Genomic DNA, 16,296 nt, shown 5'->3' on the forward strand with positions numbered 1-16,296 from the left:
TCTATCAAACAAAGGCACAAAAACAAGGCTATCAAGTTCAGTATTAATTTACTCTGTGTAAATACACAGTATGAATCAGCAGTACATACAACTGCCTTCATGGAAAGTAATGTGCAGAATGACAAACTAATGAGCTACCATGAGCAGATAGAAACTACTCCATCCTTCCTACTTTACATGTGGTGCAAAAAGACCACAGACACCACAAACCAAGATCTCTTCCTTCTTTTTAATTTTTAAAAATATTTTTGTATCATTTTGCTCTTAGTTGAAATTACCACTAACTGCTCATTCTTCTACATAACATTCAAAGCTATAGCAAATACTGTTGTAAAACTACACTTTACGTATACAGTATTGCAATTCTTTTAGAATGTGCATTTTCATTGTGTAAGAAAACCAAATCAAAAGGTGCCATACTAGGAATAGAAAAGAGATTAGAGAGGTTAGTACTTAAAGCAGTTTTTAGGATACAACACAGCACCAGCAAATTACTTTGCTGAATTGACAAAAACATGACCTCAGTGTAAGGGAGACTCCAAATGAGAAGTGAACAGTGCAACAAGGGGGCTGGTTCCGAGTCTTCCACTTCAGGTTCATGGCAGGTAACTGACTGCAGTTCTGGACTGAGGTAATCCCACTGGGCTGCAGTGGCTTTCCCCTGGGCTGCAGAGTTTGCAGGCACCTGGTCACACAGCCTGCAGTAGCATGGGCTGCATAGCTGACCCCGCTCACGATTCAGTCCCAAAAAGTGCCACTGCCAGAGAGGAAGCAATCACCTTGGTTTAGTTCTGCTGAAACACAGTCCTGTGCTTTGCAAGAACTTGAAATAAGCCTGAAAACAGAGCTACTGCTGAAGGAAGTAGCCTCTACCTATTTGTTACCTATACACAGTCCCCTCCTTTTGCCAGCAGCCAGAGTGAGAGACTGCTGGTTACAGCCTTTGCAAGCTTAGCACATCCATAGAAGTGTACTAGAGGGAAAAAAGGCAACCAGAAGCTGTACCATGATATATAATCCACTTTTATCTTTACTGAAAGCCAAAAAATCCCAACCCAAGTCAAACCCCCCCATACCTAGCCACTTAATTTTTATTGCAGATTAATTTTATACACTCCAAAATACTTTAACAGGCATAATTTTTTATTTGTGGAAGGTCAGGAGTTAGTAATTTTCCTAATCCAAAGTGACTGTGTGGTAGCTGGCTGCCAAACTGTCAGCTTCAGCTATGAGACCAATGCCCTCATTCATAAATTTTTGGGATTTTGCTGAGAGCCATTCAGCATGCTGTGATACACTGTGTCCAGCTCCTCAGACTGAACTGGAGTATTTGAAATAGTGACATTTCATAGGCTGCTCAACTCCTCTAGCTACCAAGACAAATGGAAGAATGACTCACTGTGTATTCTACTTATCATGTGCTTTAGATAAACTGAATTTAATATGATCTTTTCCAGAACTACTGCATGTATGACTGCTGGGGAGGAAACAACAAAGTATCCAATGGATCACTTAGACAAGGTGAAGTGTTTCAGTAAATCCAACCAGTTATATCAATTTGCCTTCTTTTTTTTCAGACAGACACTTGCACCCTCTTACCAGCAAGGACAACACAGACTCCTTGTGTTTTTACCAGCTTCCTTCAGCCCTACCACTCAACGGGACACTGGTGTCAGCGCACATTTAAATATGCAAAGACTCATTCTGCTGTATGTGCTACCTGCCATAAATATGTGCAATAAAATGGTGAACTAGAACACAGGGTGAAATTAGAGCAAACTTTGTAGTACCTGTCTAACTTGACAATAGTAAGTGTTCTTTGTATTTCACTGCATGTGAGGAACTGACATTAATAATTACTTACAATCTACTGTCTCTCTAAATACATCCTCTGTAGTGTACTTTTTGGTTCAAGTTGTACAGTGGCTCCTGGTGCACAGAAACAAACCTAATAAATAAATTACTGTTTTGTAAATTATAACATCTCCGATCAAAACTTGTTGCCAGACAAGCAATCGCTATATGAACACAAATGCATTTGTTTCGAGAAAGTTCCTCTTTTAGCAAACACTGTGGTACAGGAGGCTTGCTATGGAGCTGAGTAAGCACGATGTAGAATGGGCAACTCACCTGCTCAGTCTCCAAAAGCACAACACACCTTTAGCTTTGTCTTTAAAAGACCAGCAGGAGATTCACTTTTTTTCAGGCTAATCAGTACATTTGATCCTGAACCACAAAAGATAGCTCTTATGTTATAGCAGAGCACCTCCTATAAAAAACTCAAGCACGGGAATCAATTGGTGTGGCCAGTGGGTGCTGTGGAGAGCACGGATGGTGGAATGAAGGACACAGGCTCCTCCAGAGCCTACAGCAGGCTCGTGGTGGGACCTGCCTGCACCGGCAGAGACTCACACAGTTTGCAGGTGGGGGCCTCTAGGTGCCACAGCAGGACATGGACAAGCTGAAAAACAATCACAGGAAAAGCTAAAAGATAGAAACACTGCTGTGCTGATATCTCTGTAAAAGCATCTGTGCAACTGAGGGACTCTAAAAATTCACTTGCACTAGGAGACTGTTAAAGCAAACTTGACACAAGTGTTAAGGCTGCTCTTACCGTGGTACATGACAAAGATTTTCTGGCAGCTTTGAAAGAAGTGCCTTAGGGCACATAGGTGCTCTGAAGAAATCAGTTATTTGCTTTATATTTCTTTTCCAAGGACCTGAACTGGGAAATACCAAATAAACATGCTTATAAACTACCAACACAGAAGAGAATTTTCTCTTTGTGGTACTACACATTCAATACTATAACTTTTTCAGTTCCTCTCTATGCCAATTTTTTTTTTTTTCCTGTGAGCGGGACTTTGGCAAATAAGGCCCTTAAAAAAGCTTAAGGGTGACTTACCAAGAAGGGCAGTTACACAGCTATTTTAGGGGCTACTCTGACAATGAGCTGAGTAGGTGGATACAAGGGATGTATAAATTACAGCAGTGCCAAGGTGAGCAGAGACATGGCTGAAAGCACAACTATTTGGGGATGGGAAGAAATACTTCAGGAAATAAGCAGCAGCATGTGGATGCTTTGACTTTTTTGAGACAGGATGTTTGAAGGCAAAAAATTTCAGCACAGAAATTAAAGTGTTCAAGCTCTCAGTCCCCAATAAGCCCAACCCCAGTGATGTCAAACCACATGTGGGTGTGTAGTGGGCACTGCTGACAGCACCAGAGCCCAGTCTTGCACCCACAGCACACAGACTGCCATGCAGCAGTCAGTAAGAACCTTAGGAAAGGCACTACTGCCACTCCAGCTACTTCTCTAAAGTTACACAGCAAAGACCCAAACAAGCAGCCGTATAAACTGGATATTGAACCACTGAAACTGAGCCAATGAGTGTACAGAGGAAAACCTCAGTGAAGGCGTGGTGCAGGATGCACCTCTTGTAGCTTATAATGTGCCCAAAACAGTATAAAAAAATTACTTTCACATTACTTCAATCTACTTCTTTGCCTCCTAGAATATGTCACACTTACTAAGCACAATTTAAATTAAAATGTTATGCAGTTGGGTGAAGCACATTGCCAAGTGGAACAAAGATCAGAGATTGTACTAATACTAACTTCCCTTTAAAATAGGTTGCACTGTCTTGTAAAATAGCTTAAAAAAACCCCAAACAAAAACCAGGTCTGCTGTACAAATCTAAGAGCACTTTTGCCAAAAAACCATTAGCTTAATGTCAAAACTTTTACATGTTGGCCAAGCTCATACTACAGCAAAGGAAGGGGATAGGGTAAACATGTTATTAACATATATTTTAAAAATAAAGCATTCATTTATCATAAGTTTAATTTTTTTTAAAATTATCTTAAAACAAGCATTGCTGTAACTGTCTGGATATTGCTCAGTTACAATCTTATTTTTTGTAATAAGGGGAGTTAGAACAGAACACCACCTCAGTGTTATTAAAATGGTAATTTAAACATCTCTTAATTAGTACAAGCTGTAAGAGAACAAGTACTGGGATGTAATGTGCTATTTTAAGTCTGTCCTTGCAATGTTAACTTGTTTCTAATTTCACAGTCTTTCAAGCATACCTAGATTATTTTTTAAATTGATATACATATTAATATTCTAACTGCCATTATACACCTATGCTATAAAACATCAGGGTTTGGAAACAAGGGCACTTTCCCTCTACACTACCAGAAGTGATGAGCAAAAATCATGCAATGAGCTGGCAGCATCATTACAGCTTCAAGTAAAACAGATATGTATACAAGTCTTCTGCTCTGAGTTTTGACTTTTAAAGCTGTCATTGCCAGACCAATGAGTTTACAATAAGAACTTGAAAAGAAATATAAACCTGTTAACCTAAAAGGAAAGTTTGCTTTTAAAAAAAACATGCTTTACTGATGAAGCAGTAATGTACTATAGGGATCAGTAGTCACATCAATATACATGGAAGGAAATCCTACAAATCCTAGTACATTAGTTTTTGTCCTCATGGAACAACAGTGGTATTCAAGTATAACAGATTTAAGAGTCTCGGATTTAAAGTGATAATTAAGGATCCACCTTGGATCACTTTAAATCCGAGACTCTTAATTCTGTGATAATTGGTAGATCACTTTATCTCTACCTTGGAGATAAAGATATCTCACCTTGAAGCCTGGTGAACCCCCAGATGTACAACAGCCCTTAATTTAGTCTTAACTGTACTATAAAACCTATGCAAAAATGTATTTTTTAAAAAATAATTTCTCAGTATCTAGGATTCCTTAAAACCACTTTACTGAAGTGAAAAGTAGCCTTTGATTTCAGGGGCAAGTCCAAGTGCTTAGTTCTATCTGAAGCAAAAAAGGAAAACAATTCCTGACATCCTTCACATTGCACAACTGTTACTCCAAATGTAAAGCAAATAATCTGCAGACTGACTTTCTGAAGCAGCAGCATGTGCTCCGACCTCACATCCATCCTTAAGCAATTCACGCACTCAAACTTTAAAATTCATCCATTACACAAATTCATCCATTACACAAATCTGGCAACATGTTGGCTGAAGGAAAACACTTCCCACTCTTCCCAGTCCCATGCCCACAGTCATCTTTCCTTGCTTGTTCTGCTCCTCCATTCCCCAACACTGCCTGAGCTATTTATTTCCTTACTAAAAATTTGTTCAATGTGCCTTTGAGTTTTCTGCTATATTTGGGATCGTCTTAAATAACTCTCCAGACAATTGTACCATCAGGCCTCACACTCACACACGCCTTGTAACGAAGCTCTGCAGGCTCAAGGCCTCATCCAACCTGGCTTTGGACGCTGCCAGGGCTGGGGCATCCACAGCCCTCCTGGGCAGCCTGTGCCAGCATCTCACCATCCTCACAGTAAAAAAGAAGTTGATGGCAGCCCCAGGTCAGTCCTGATCCAGAAGCTACTCTGGGCTGTGGCAGCACAGGTCAGCAGCAGCACAGTAACCTGCAGTGGAGACAGGCTCCCTATATAGGGCAACAACAACAGCACGAGGAATTTCCACCCCCACCACTCATTCCTAACCTGTGTCTCACACATTTGGTCAGGTAAATAATGTTATGAACACCTGGCACACAATCGAAGCTTTATCTTGATTATGAGTGCACTTCATATGCAGTGCTAGGTAGGAACTGATAGCCCTGATAAGAAGTGGGGCAGGCAGAACAGAGCTACTGGAGTTTATTTACCTTCTGCCCAACCATTGTTGATCCCAATGCAGATCACACTAGGTCCTTTCTGCAGAGAAGGAAATTGAAACCACAGCTCCTAGGCAATGCTGGCCACTGGCCAAATATTTTTCCAAACAGTGTCTTTTAGGTCGTGTCCATATAAAACAAGCAAAACCAACTCACAGCTCCAGCATGTCCAGGACTAAGGCAAGGTCCTCCCTATGCACCACTCAGAGCACAGAGCAGACTGAGAAAGGGCCTTGGTGCTGTCAGGCACCACAGGTGAACCACAGGAGAAACCTGTCACACCACCTGAGTGTGTGCCTCACTTTCAGTGCAACACAGGTCACCCTGAGAGAGTGGCCACAGAGGAATAACCAGGGCTGCACTCAGCCTTTGTTTGCATGTGCCTACCGAGAGAGTTCAACATTTTGGAGAAACAGACAGCTTCTAGGAGTGTCAGCAGATTATAGGCAATCTGAATTTCCCTCCCCCACACTCAACCAAAAAACCAATAATAATCCGTATCCACTGTAAACATAGCTCTACCAGCAGAGGAGGAAAACTTTCTTAAGCCCTCCCTTCCATACAGCTACTCCATTCCAAATGGTAATGTGAAGGGCAGTAATCCCAGTTACAGGGAGGAGAGGAGGAGACTCTGGAACAAAGATGAACACCAAAGCAGTCACTCTGCAGCTGCCCCAGAAGGCAGTAAAATTAAACAGTGTGGACAACTTTTGAGATAGGCCTTCCACAAAAAAGGCTGAAGATGCTGTACCATCAAAATAACAATCCAATCTATGAACAAACAGAAAGAAACCATAAATTCTGTTTCTCATGAAATTGCCTTCCTCCTTCCATTCAACTTCCTTCTCTCCTAAGAAAACAAATGCCCTGAAGCACAGTAACCACATGCTAATTTGAGTATACTACAAAATATCCCTTAATGATTAACTCCAACTCTTTTTTAGTTTAAACAATGCCTTACTCAGAAGGGTTTTCTTATAAAAGAGCACTCATTCATTTATCATGTTAACTACCTAACTCTATTTATCATTAACTTCAATATATTTTGCATGTTTACTTGGCTCAGGCTACTGTTTGGTATTTAATTTGAGTACTAACTTAATTTACAACAGTGTAATAGGCTGCACCTATTTTACTAGATATATATCATAACATCTGGCGTACATCTGTATGCAAAGCCTTGCCTTAGTAGTTTGTTAGGAAGTGGTTTCTCTGTTTTTATAAAAGGGCTGAAGCATCACCCGTGCATTAGGAGAAGGTGTCAACTGCTGAACTCTGCTAATTTATTATGCTGAAAGGTTATAGCTGCTGCTGTTGGATTATTCAATAAGCAGCCAGTGGGCAGCACCACCACTGGCAGTGCATGTTCCAGAGGGCATTAAAGGGAACACATGAGCTAACTGTGCACAAGATGCAAACACCTAAATAATGAACACCCCCTGAAACCCCCCACCACAGTAGGGTCTGGGGGAAATTGACTGTTTCTAGTTTATACAATTCTGTCATTTAGACAACAATGAAAGGGGAACTGGTAAATACAAAGAACTGAGAGCTATGTTAAATATGCATTAAACAATTTCCAAAATAACTTTTATGAGGAAATATTAAGGCTTCTGTAGAATTGTATTAAAATACAAACTTTGCATCCATGCAAAAAGAGCAGAAGAAAAAAAATGAAACCTATCATCCTGTCAGAGACTGCTACCTGTATTTTAATTGGGTGAAAAGACTGAAGACATGAAAATCTTAAACATATCTTAGGGAAAAAGAAAATCCATGTCTTCAGTCACTGCAGTCAGTCTGAGATGACAAATTCCAAAGATTCAAACTGCAGAACTCATAGAAAAAACATTGTATGTTTCTAAGGTCTATCTGAAGCTTCATTTGCTCGTTTTTGCACTTGAAATTGGCAAGGCTACAACTGCAACTTTGTCTATAATAGTAAATGACAACACACATCACATTCTTATTTTCTGCAACAATCCAAGATGCAAAGAGGACCAACAGAGCAAGCAAGCAAGGACCAACATTACCCTTAACCTGACAATCACCTTTTACCATCATCAGGGACTTCAACTGTCCATTTGCTTTCTATAAAACATTCCTCATCACCAAAGCTCTCTCACCTCCATCTCTATTTGTTGAACATCCTCGCTGAAATGTTTGTACTATCACTCCTTTTTTTCCTAACATAAATGTTTCAGATTTCATTTTTTCCCAAATGTTATATGCTATAAAGGTATATGCTACAATCATTTCATTAAGGGACTGGGCAAACAGCAGCACGGGATCAGGAGAGGTCTGTGCAGCCAGGGCAGGGGAGCCAGGTACTGCACATGCACTTTTCAAATAAGTTTCAGAAATCCACAAAGGGGTTGTTCCAGAACACCAAAAAGCAAAATCTATCACAGAGGAACACGACAACAAAAATATTCAGCCACTTTTTTGCTTTCCTTTAACAGGTGCTTTTGTGACGTGGAGCAGAGAAGCATGCGCTGAGCAGTGAATCACCTCTCCTCATCAGCATCAGCCCATCTCCCGAGCCCAGCCTCCTCCCCTGCATCCAGGCGGGGGGCGGAGGGCTCCGAGGGCCGGGGGGCTCCGGGGGAGGCCAGAGCACCGCCGAGGCAGCGGCAGGGCCCAGGGAGAGGCCGGGGATGAGCTCCCGCCCGGCGCGGAGCGGGGAAGGGGCGGCCGGGGGGTCCCGGCTGCCGGCGGGAGCGACCGCGCTCGGCCCCGCGTGCTGCGGCGTGACGGGAACGGCGAGATGCGCCAGCGCTGCCCCGGAGAACACCCGGAGCGGAGCCCCGGCCCGGGGCGGTGCTGGGAGAGCGGGCGGGGGCGCTTCCAGCCCGGCTTCACGCCGGGCCGCCCGCCCGACCCCTCCTCGGCACTTCCAGGAGGCCTTTCCGCGCCGCCACCTGTTCCGGGCAGCGGCCGAGGCAGCTCCTGCCCGCCCGTACCGGAGCGCCGAGCCCCGGCGCATCTTCTCGGCCCGGCCGCCCCGAGCCACGGCCGCTGGGACGGAGCTGACCCCGCGTAACCCCGCTCCTTCCCGGGCTGATCCAGCCGCCTCCGCCCCGACGGGGGCCCCCGGGCAGCGCCGGCCCCGCGGCCCCTCTCGTGCGCGGGGCGACCCTCCCGCCCCTCGCAGCTCCCCAGATGCTGCCGAGTGGCAGCAGGGGGGGGAACCAGCTCTACCCCGTCCCATGTCACCCCGCTCCATCCCATCCCATCCCCGCCACGCAGAGCCCGCACTCACCGTGCCCAGCCCCGGCGCTGCCGGCGCAGATCACAGCGCTACCGGCGGCGGTACCGGCTGCTAAAATGGCTGAGGGCGCGGGGGAGGAGCGAGCCCCGCGCCGCCGCCGCCTGGGCCGCCCAATCCTCCCTTCCTCGCTCCGCCACCGTGACGCGCTGGGGAAGGGGCGGAGGCGGCCCCGGACCCGAGCCCGGGGATCCGGTCAGTGCTGCCGCCGCGTCCCGAGGTGACCCCGGGATCCGCAGGCTCGTGAAGGGGTGACGCGGACCCCGGGCTTGGGGCAGAGCTCGGTTAGCGCGGCCCTTCCGCGGGGCTTATCACGGTTCCGCTGAGGCTCATGAGCAGGCCGCGGGGCAGGCCGAGCTGCGGGCACACGGCGAAAGCCGCTCCGGAACCCCAGCCCCGACCCCGGCACAGCCTCCCGGGCGGCTCCCGCCGCAAGCAGCAAGGCCGCCAGTCCGGATCTTACAGGCTGGAACAGACAGCTCAGATGTTTGTACCCCAGTTTTGGCTCCTGACGATCTGGAGACCACCAGGCCCAGTCGGAGGCCCCTTTCTTCTTTATTCAGAACACAAGGAACGGGTTTCAGCAGCAGTGCTGACAAGAGCGACTGGGATTACTCACAGTGCGGTTCAAAAAGCCAGAGGCTACAAATATCCCCATGATTCATGCAAGAGTTTGCCAGATGGTTTTAGCTGTTTTGGAGTCTGAGGCTTCTTCGGAAGAGAACTGGCACAAAATAACTTGCTTCTGACAATGCCACTTCTTAATAGTGTGTAAGGGAAGAGGAAACATTTGGTGCTCCATCTATGTGGAACAGAAGTCCAGCAGGATCCTCCCCCGCCCCATATGGAGAGGGACAGAGTGTGAAAAAACAAAATTGGCATACATTACATAGCCATTGCTATATTTGGTAACAGGTTTGCTTCCATAAAAACAACACCTTGCAGGAGGCTAAAATGTTCTGGCAACAACTGTGCATGCAATGTGGATGTTATATTTGATAATTCCCAGGGAAGCAAAAAGCACATCACTTCCTTGGATAGAGGCTGAACTGAATCACCGTGTGGGTTTTGCTCTGTTTGGACTATATGACACTTGGGACAGTCTGTTATACTCTCACTTTGTTCTAATTTGTTGCAAACCCCATTATTTTTCTTAATGTCACATCATCACTAATAAGAGAACCTGGATTGCACAAGATGCCCAAAGGCATATCTGTTTCATGCAGATTACTTTTTTGATCTAACCTCCCTAAATACTTAGAAAAGGTTGGGCAAACCAACTTGCCACAATTTTTTTTTCAACTAGAACACTGACACAGCTTCTTTTCTAAATCTTTGTCATGAACTGTAAATAGGCAAGAAAATCTACTTGCAATTTATTCCGGGTATTTTGTACTTCTTCCAGTATTAGGTTTTGAATTAAGTGGGTACAGATTTACCTTGATGTATCCTGCTGGTGGGAAAGGAAGCAGGTCTTGTGCCTAAGCCAGCTAAAGCACTGGAATGACCACAGCGCATCAGAGCAAGCCCGAGATAGAACACAATGCTGTTCTCAACAGTGGCTGGCCATCTCCTGGGAAGATGAGACTTCTGCAACTTTGAGACCTTTATCTAGAAGTAGCCTGTATCTGCTCTTGATAGACAATGGAAAAGAAATCCATTTGCTTTCTTAGTCCTCTAAGCTTCCAGCATCTACAGCTTGATGTCATTCCACAGTCTAACTTCATGCTGGGTGGAAATCACTTCTGTGTGTAGCGTGCCTTCTGTCTTGTATTTCCATGTGATGTCCCCTGACTTTTGCATTAGTTAACCATTCTCTCTTATCTCTCTCCATGCCCCTCCTTGTTTTACAGATTTGTAACACAGATTCCTTGCACTACTACCTTACTCATCTCTCTTCTAGGCTGACAAGTCTCACATTTTCCAGGTGCAGTTTCACAGTACTTCCAACAAGTCGGAGCTTCCATCTCTCTACTGCAGACTGCATGTCCTTGCTGCCACCTGCATTCCAGGTGCTTCAGGTTGTGCATTCTGCTGAGTGCAACTCTTCCCTCTCCTCTAATTTTATGCCCTCCCTGCTGGAGATCGATCTCATCAAGCCATGGGACCATCTCATCAACCTCTTCTTGGCCCTGGACAAGCTGGCCTTGTATGCCAGAGCAAGAAGCTCTGTGGGGAGCCCCAATGTCTGCAGGGTTTGTCCACTCATGGCCCCAGGCCAGGCACCACTGACCGACATCCAGGCCTCAAAGGTGTTCTTGGGGATGCTCAACAAAATACTTTGTTACTTTGTTATTTACTAATAATTTCAGCAAAGTTGAAAACAAATTTTGGTTAATTAAAGGAAAAAAAATAACCTGTCAGGTTATCATTAGAGTAATGAGTCCTAAAATTATACTTACTACAGACAGGGTGAAGAGTCAAATATGCCTTGTTCTGTGGAGGCTTTAGAAAAAGCACCATGGGAAAACTTTCCTGCAGCTACAGGTATGCAAATACCTGCCTGATTTTCATAGGATTTACTGATATAGAATATGCTCTTTTGTTTGTCATAAGATAAATTTTCATTGAAACCAGTTCTTTGAAAGATGCCAAACATTCTGTTTTGAAAGCAAAGCAGAAACGGATTTACTTTTCTTTATAAATAAAGCTGTGGGCAACTAGTAATTCCCTGAGGATGTGTGACACTTCCAAAGGCTTTAAAACAGGAAGATAAGACAAGGAAGCCTATGGTCAGGAAGCTGACATTCACTACAAGATGTGTAAAATGTCTTTGCAAACTTTTAAAGGAGTCTTTAAACAAAAATGAAAATTATGTAGCGAAATGTCACAGTATCCTCAAAACCAAATTTGACTGAAAGGATTTTCCTTGTCTCTTGTGTTGCAACTCCTTTGTATCTTTCTGGTAAGAAACACTCACTCAAGATCTCTGTGGGATGTGATGAGTGTAACAGCACTTCCCAGACAGTGAAGTCACTCAGTACTGACGCTGATTTTCAGCCTTAACACAGAGATCAAAAGAAGAGAAAGAGATCTTGAGGAGAGGCTGAAGCCAAGGCCTCTGTTTTTCACCCAGGATTCAGTGCAAGCTTGGAAAGAGTAAAGAGCTTCTCACCTCATTCCTGATATCAGCAAAGGGATTGCATAATCTTAGCACTTCTAATCTGAGTAATAAATCAATATCTGGAGCCTTGTGGGTTGTTTATTTATATCAGGAGAAGTGACTGATGAAATCAACTATTTCCTAAGTACAGTCCTGTTTGTCTTCACAGACTGTACAGTTGGAATCAAAACAACAGAAAACAAAATTTGTACACAAACTTGGCCATTTTGGAGCAAGCATTCTCCCAGAAAAGTTGCCTGAGTTTCATCTCAGGCTGGTGAAGTTTTAGTGTGCCCCTTTTTGCACACTGGACCTCCACAGGAATTCTGCCCATCGGGAGTAATGCACTTTTATTCACTCCAGACCTTTTTAAACTGACTCTTGTGTTTTCAAAGAAAACAAAACCAACATAGCAGTCAGTCATATACATTTGATGACACAAAGGCTTACTGGTATCTCCAAGTAAGTGCACTCCAAGGGGGAATTTCCAGCAGGGGGAACTGAGGGATGGCTGTGAATAAAAGGCAGCGTTTTAAGAGAAGGGGCTGCTACCAAATATATGAATTGTTTTGGTTTTTGATGATTTTTGTTCAAGCTAGTTCTATTCCTCCCTTAGTCTTATACGCAAAACCAGATTTAAAAATTATCTGCAAATCTGTTTATAATGGTTGTCAAAGAATAAAAAATTTCTAGATTTTTATAGGAAAAACAAAAAACCCTTTATTGCATCTCCAACCATAAGACTGGGCCTTTGGGGGAAGGAGCAGGAGGAACATAGAGACAAAGTCTGATAGGTTCTCTGAACAAAAAACCTGCAATCAGTTTTTTTCCCCCTCATGTACCCAAATATGATTTCTCACTTTGAATCATTGTGCAGAAAAATGAACAGCAGCTTGCAAGCGCTGCACAAATACTTGCATTACATAAGTAAATCATTGGTTTAAGCCCTATTCCACGTGTGACACAGAAACAGGTACCTGCTTGCAGACATAACATTCGTATTTTGCAAAACCATCAGCTTCATTACCTGCTCAGATGTGTGCAGAGGTTAGAGCTACTTTGCTTTCCAGAAGTAATTCCTGACAGTAACACTCTGCTTAGGCTTCAAGACACCAGAGCAATGACAGCACACATGTTCTGGTTTTCTCTTTTCCCTGATTCTTTCCTCCAAGTGGGCACCTCGTTATTTACTGTCTTGGGTCAAATCAGCACTCACAGGCAGTTCTGTTGGTTGGGTCACACACTACACAAAGCCAAAGCAGAATGTAGTTTCAGTGTTCTCTTACTGTCCAGTTTATCACAAAACTGAAAAGCCCTATCTGAAGCACAGCCTTCAAGTATTAGATCAAAAATAGGATGCAGTGTTGGACCAGGAATTCCTGATTGAAGGATATACATTTTAAGAAAAGAAAGCAGTATTGACAGAGATATTTCTGATATATACCACAATAAATTCAGGGAAATATGTGGAACTCTAAATTTAATATTTTTGGTGCCAACAGTTACGTGTCTTATTGGAGCAGAACAATCAGTAGATCACCACAGAAAAAAAAATACCTAAAAGTAGACTTCAGAGGAAACTTTGAACAGCCATTGCAAAAAAAGACTAAATAGTTAGCACATATTGAAATATGTTGTATGCTGCCTAGAGACATTCACAAGAAAGATAATTAATTGCTATGGAAATGAAATGTTTTATTTAATTTTTCACATGATCCAGTCTAAAGTGCATGACCACAGCAAACAGTAGCCACAACAGGCCAGACATTCTACAAAGAGCCCATGAGATTAGGATACATTATGGCTAAAAATATGGTTAAAAATGGTCTTCTTTCAGCATTTCTGTACTCTTCTCACCAGGATCTCTTGAGTCTTATAGCTTCCTTTAAAGGAATCATAACATTTTAAATATGGTGCCCTAATTTAGTATGAAACCATTTGGGGAATTCATTAGAGCAAACACTAGACTTCAGTGAGGACCTCGACCTCAATAGTTTTTCTGTTTACATTTGTGATGGCAGAAGTTTTTGACAGGAACAGCAAGGCCAGCTCCAAATTGATATTTTTTCCACAATTTTTTTTTAAATTTAAAACCTAGATAGAAAAAAAGGTTACTTGTTCACCTTAACTCTGCTCCAATTTTCCATTTGAGCTCAATTAAAAAAAATAAATACAATACTTCATTTAAAAAAGTAGCAGTAGTCCTAAGCATGTATGTTTGTGGGTTGGCTGCTGCTTCAGCTGCATTTCTGAGGAACAGGGAACAGGGAAGAACAAACAATATCCTCTGTGGTGCTCCTGTACATGTTGTTCTTACAGGGAGCAGTTGCATGTGCATGAATTCCTCTGAATTTGCACAACTGAGAAGTGATGTTGGTAAGGTTAGAATGACTCAACTTATTGCTTATCTGTTTGTAGCCATTTCTGTAAGCCTTGGGGGCAAATACACATCAGTAGACTGATTGCATGAAGGACAGATATCATCTTGTGTGCAAACTGTATTTTGGTACAGAAAGAAGTAGTTAACTAATTTAAGAGTAACTGGTTTCCTGTCTAACAATCTACCTATTATACAAAGATCAAATGGTGTGTTTCTTTGGGTTTTGATATTTCATTTCTTAAAGTGAAAAACCAAATCAACACATAGTCCTTAACACTGAGAGACTGTGCTCTTTTCTATACATAATAATATAAAAATCTAAGAGAAATTCCTAAAAGTTATTTGGTGATAGACTGGCAATCTACCTATATGCAAGCCTTATAAAGCCTTCTTGTTATTGTGAACCGTGCTGTGTGATTTTTTAAACAACCTGTAAATGTTCCTCTTGGAACATCTGTTTCTATGGTTGTAAATCCCTATAAAATCAGTACAAACTAATCTTGCTTTCATCAGGTATACTTTCTTTTTGTTTCAGAGATTGCTGTGCCCAGAGGATAAAATTATGGAGTGGCAACACAGAATTCTAGCCCAGGGACAGAAGTATTGCATATGCTTTAAAGCAAGTAGGTAGCCTTCAAGTACTAAAATACTCTGTGCATCCTGTCTGAATTCCAGCAAGCTGCCAGTCTGCCCTGACATGCTCCAGGAGCCCTGTCTCAGCCTGTTCCTGAAATGGTAAGGGAGCACTTACAAGACAGTCTTGCAGCTTCCATTCTTTCATGATTTACAAGACACTGCACCTCTAAGAATCTCATTTACCCAGCTTGTCAAAAAGTCAAGATTTTGCTGGAATTCCAAGAGTATTCTTTTAATTCTGTCTTTGCAGCAAAGCTTTGAGTCAGCTTGTTTTTCTAGCATAACCCCTTTCTTCAGAGGCTGACTGATTACTGCACTGTTTCCCATCAGCCCAACACAATTACCTCCATAGCACTGTGGAACACTGAAAAAGGAACACAAATTCCAGGAGAAATGTCTTTTTAAATGTAATTTATGGACAGTTTGCTGTAGTGGTACAGATCTCTTCAGCAATTTTGGCTATTACTCTGAACAGTTTAAGAAAGGTATATGATTATTTGGTCACCTTTTTCAGACCCTTTAGGAGTCACCCCTCAAACATTCCCCACATACACTTTTACCTCTCTCATCCACTTAGTTCTGTATAAGCTCTTGCCTACATGAACAAAGATGCCAGAATAACAAGTTTCTACATTCTTAATAGCATTTTTCAGTCAACAAGTCATTTCCTTTCATAGTAACTTCATTGCCAAAATCTTTTGGGTCTAAATTGGTCTGTTTCCATTCATAGTATGTGTGGTACACAAAACATTTGTCCATGAAAAAAATGGAAATGTCATATAAAGATGGGAAGTGCAGCTCAAAGTACAAAAAAGGTATTTGAATTCTTACCTTGAAAAGTGTTTCCTGTGAGATGAAGGATTTGACTCAGCACTCAGATCTGTAAAGTAAAAGCATTTGTAGTGAAGAGTCCAGATGAAAGTCAGTCTGTAATGCTGTGGTAAAGTTAACAGAACTCTGACTCTTAAATGCTTGCACTTGTAACATTGACTTCCCTTTTGGCAGTAAAACAGAAGAGAATTCTACTTGCATAATCAGTTTGTCAGATCAGTGGCTGCTACCTACTTGTACACATTGTTCCTCAGGTTTACAATTAACGTCACGTATGCAAGAAATATTAATGGAATATATTTCATTTACACAGTACTTCTAATCATTATGCTTTTGTTTCTGTCAGTAGTTCTA

At 42.7% G+C, this 16,296-nt stretch overlaps 1 protein-coding gene across 5 annotated transcripts in view; it reads right to left on the minus strand.

The window, feature by feature from the left end:
- ACSL4 (acyl-CoA synthetase long chain family member 4) overlaps nucleotides 1-16,055 on the minus strand; it is a 42,988-nt gene extending 26,933 nt beyond the window's left edge. For 2 of the 5 annotated variants that reach the window (XM_041485136.1, XM_041485132.1), the window contains exon 1: nucleotides 8,987-9,547. The gene's annotated coding sequence lies outside the window, so the exon portion shown is untranslated. Of the gene's footprint in view, nucleotides 1-8,986; nucleotides 9,548-9,611; nucleotides 9,632-15,942 lie in introns of those variants that run through there. The other 3 variants (XM_041485134.1, XM_041485137.1, XM_041485135.1) reach the window with 3 other exon arrangements.
- Between the last annotated feature and the right edge of the window lie 241 nt (nucleotides 16,056-16,296).

This window comes from Pyrgilauda ruficollis, unplaced genomic scaffold (assembly GCF_017590135.1).
Source record: "Pyrgilauda ruficollis isolate IOZ18807 unplaced genomic scaffold, ASM1759013v1 scaffold7, whole genome shotgun sequence".
Taxonomy (NCBI): Eukaryota; Metazoa; Chordata; class Aves; order Passeriformes; family Passeridae; genus Pyrgilauda; species Pyrgilauda ruficollis.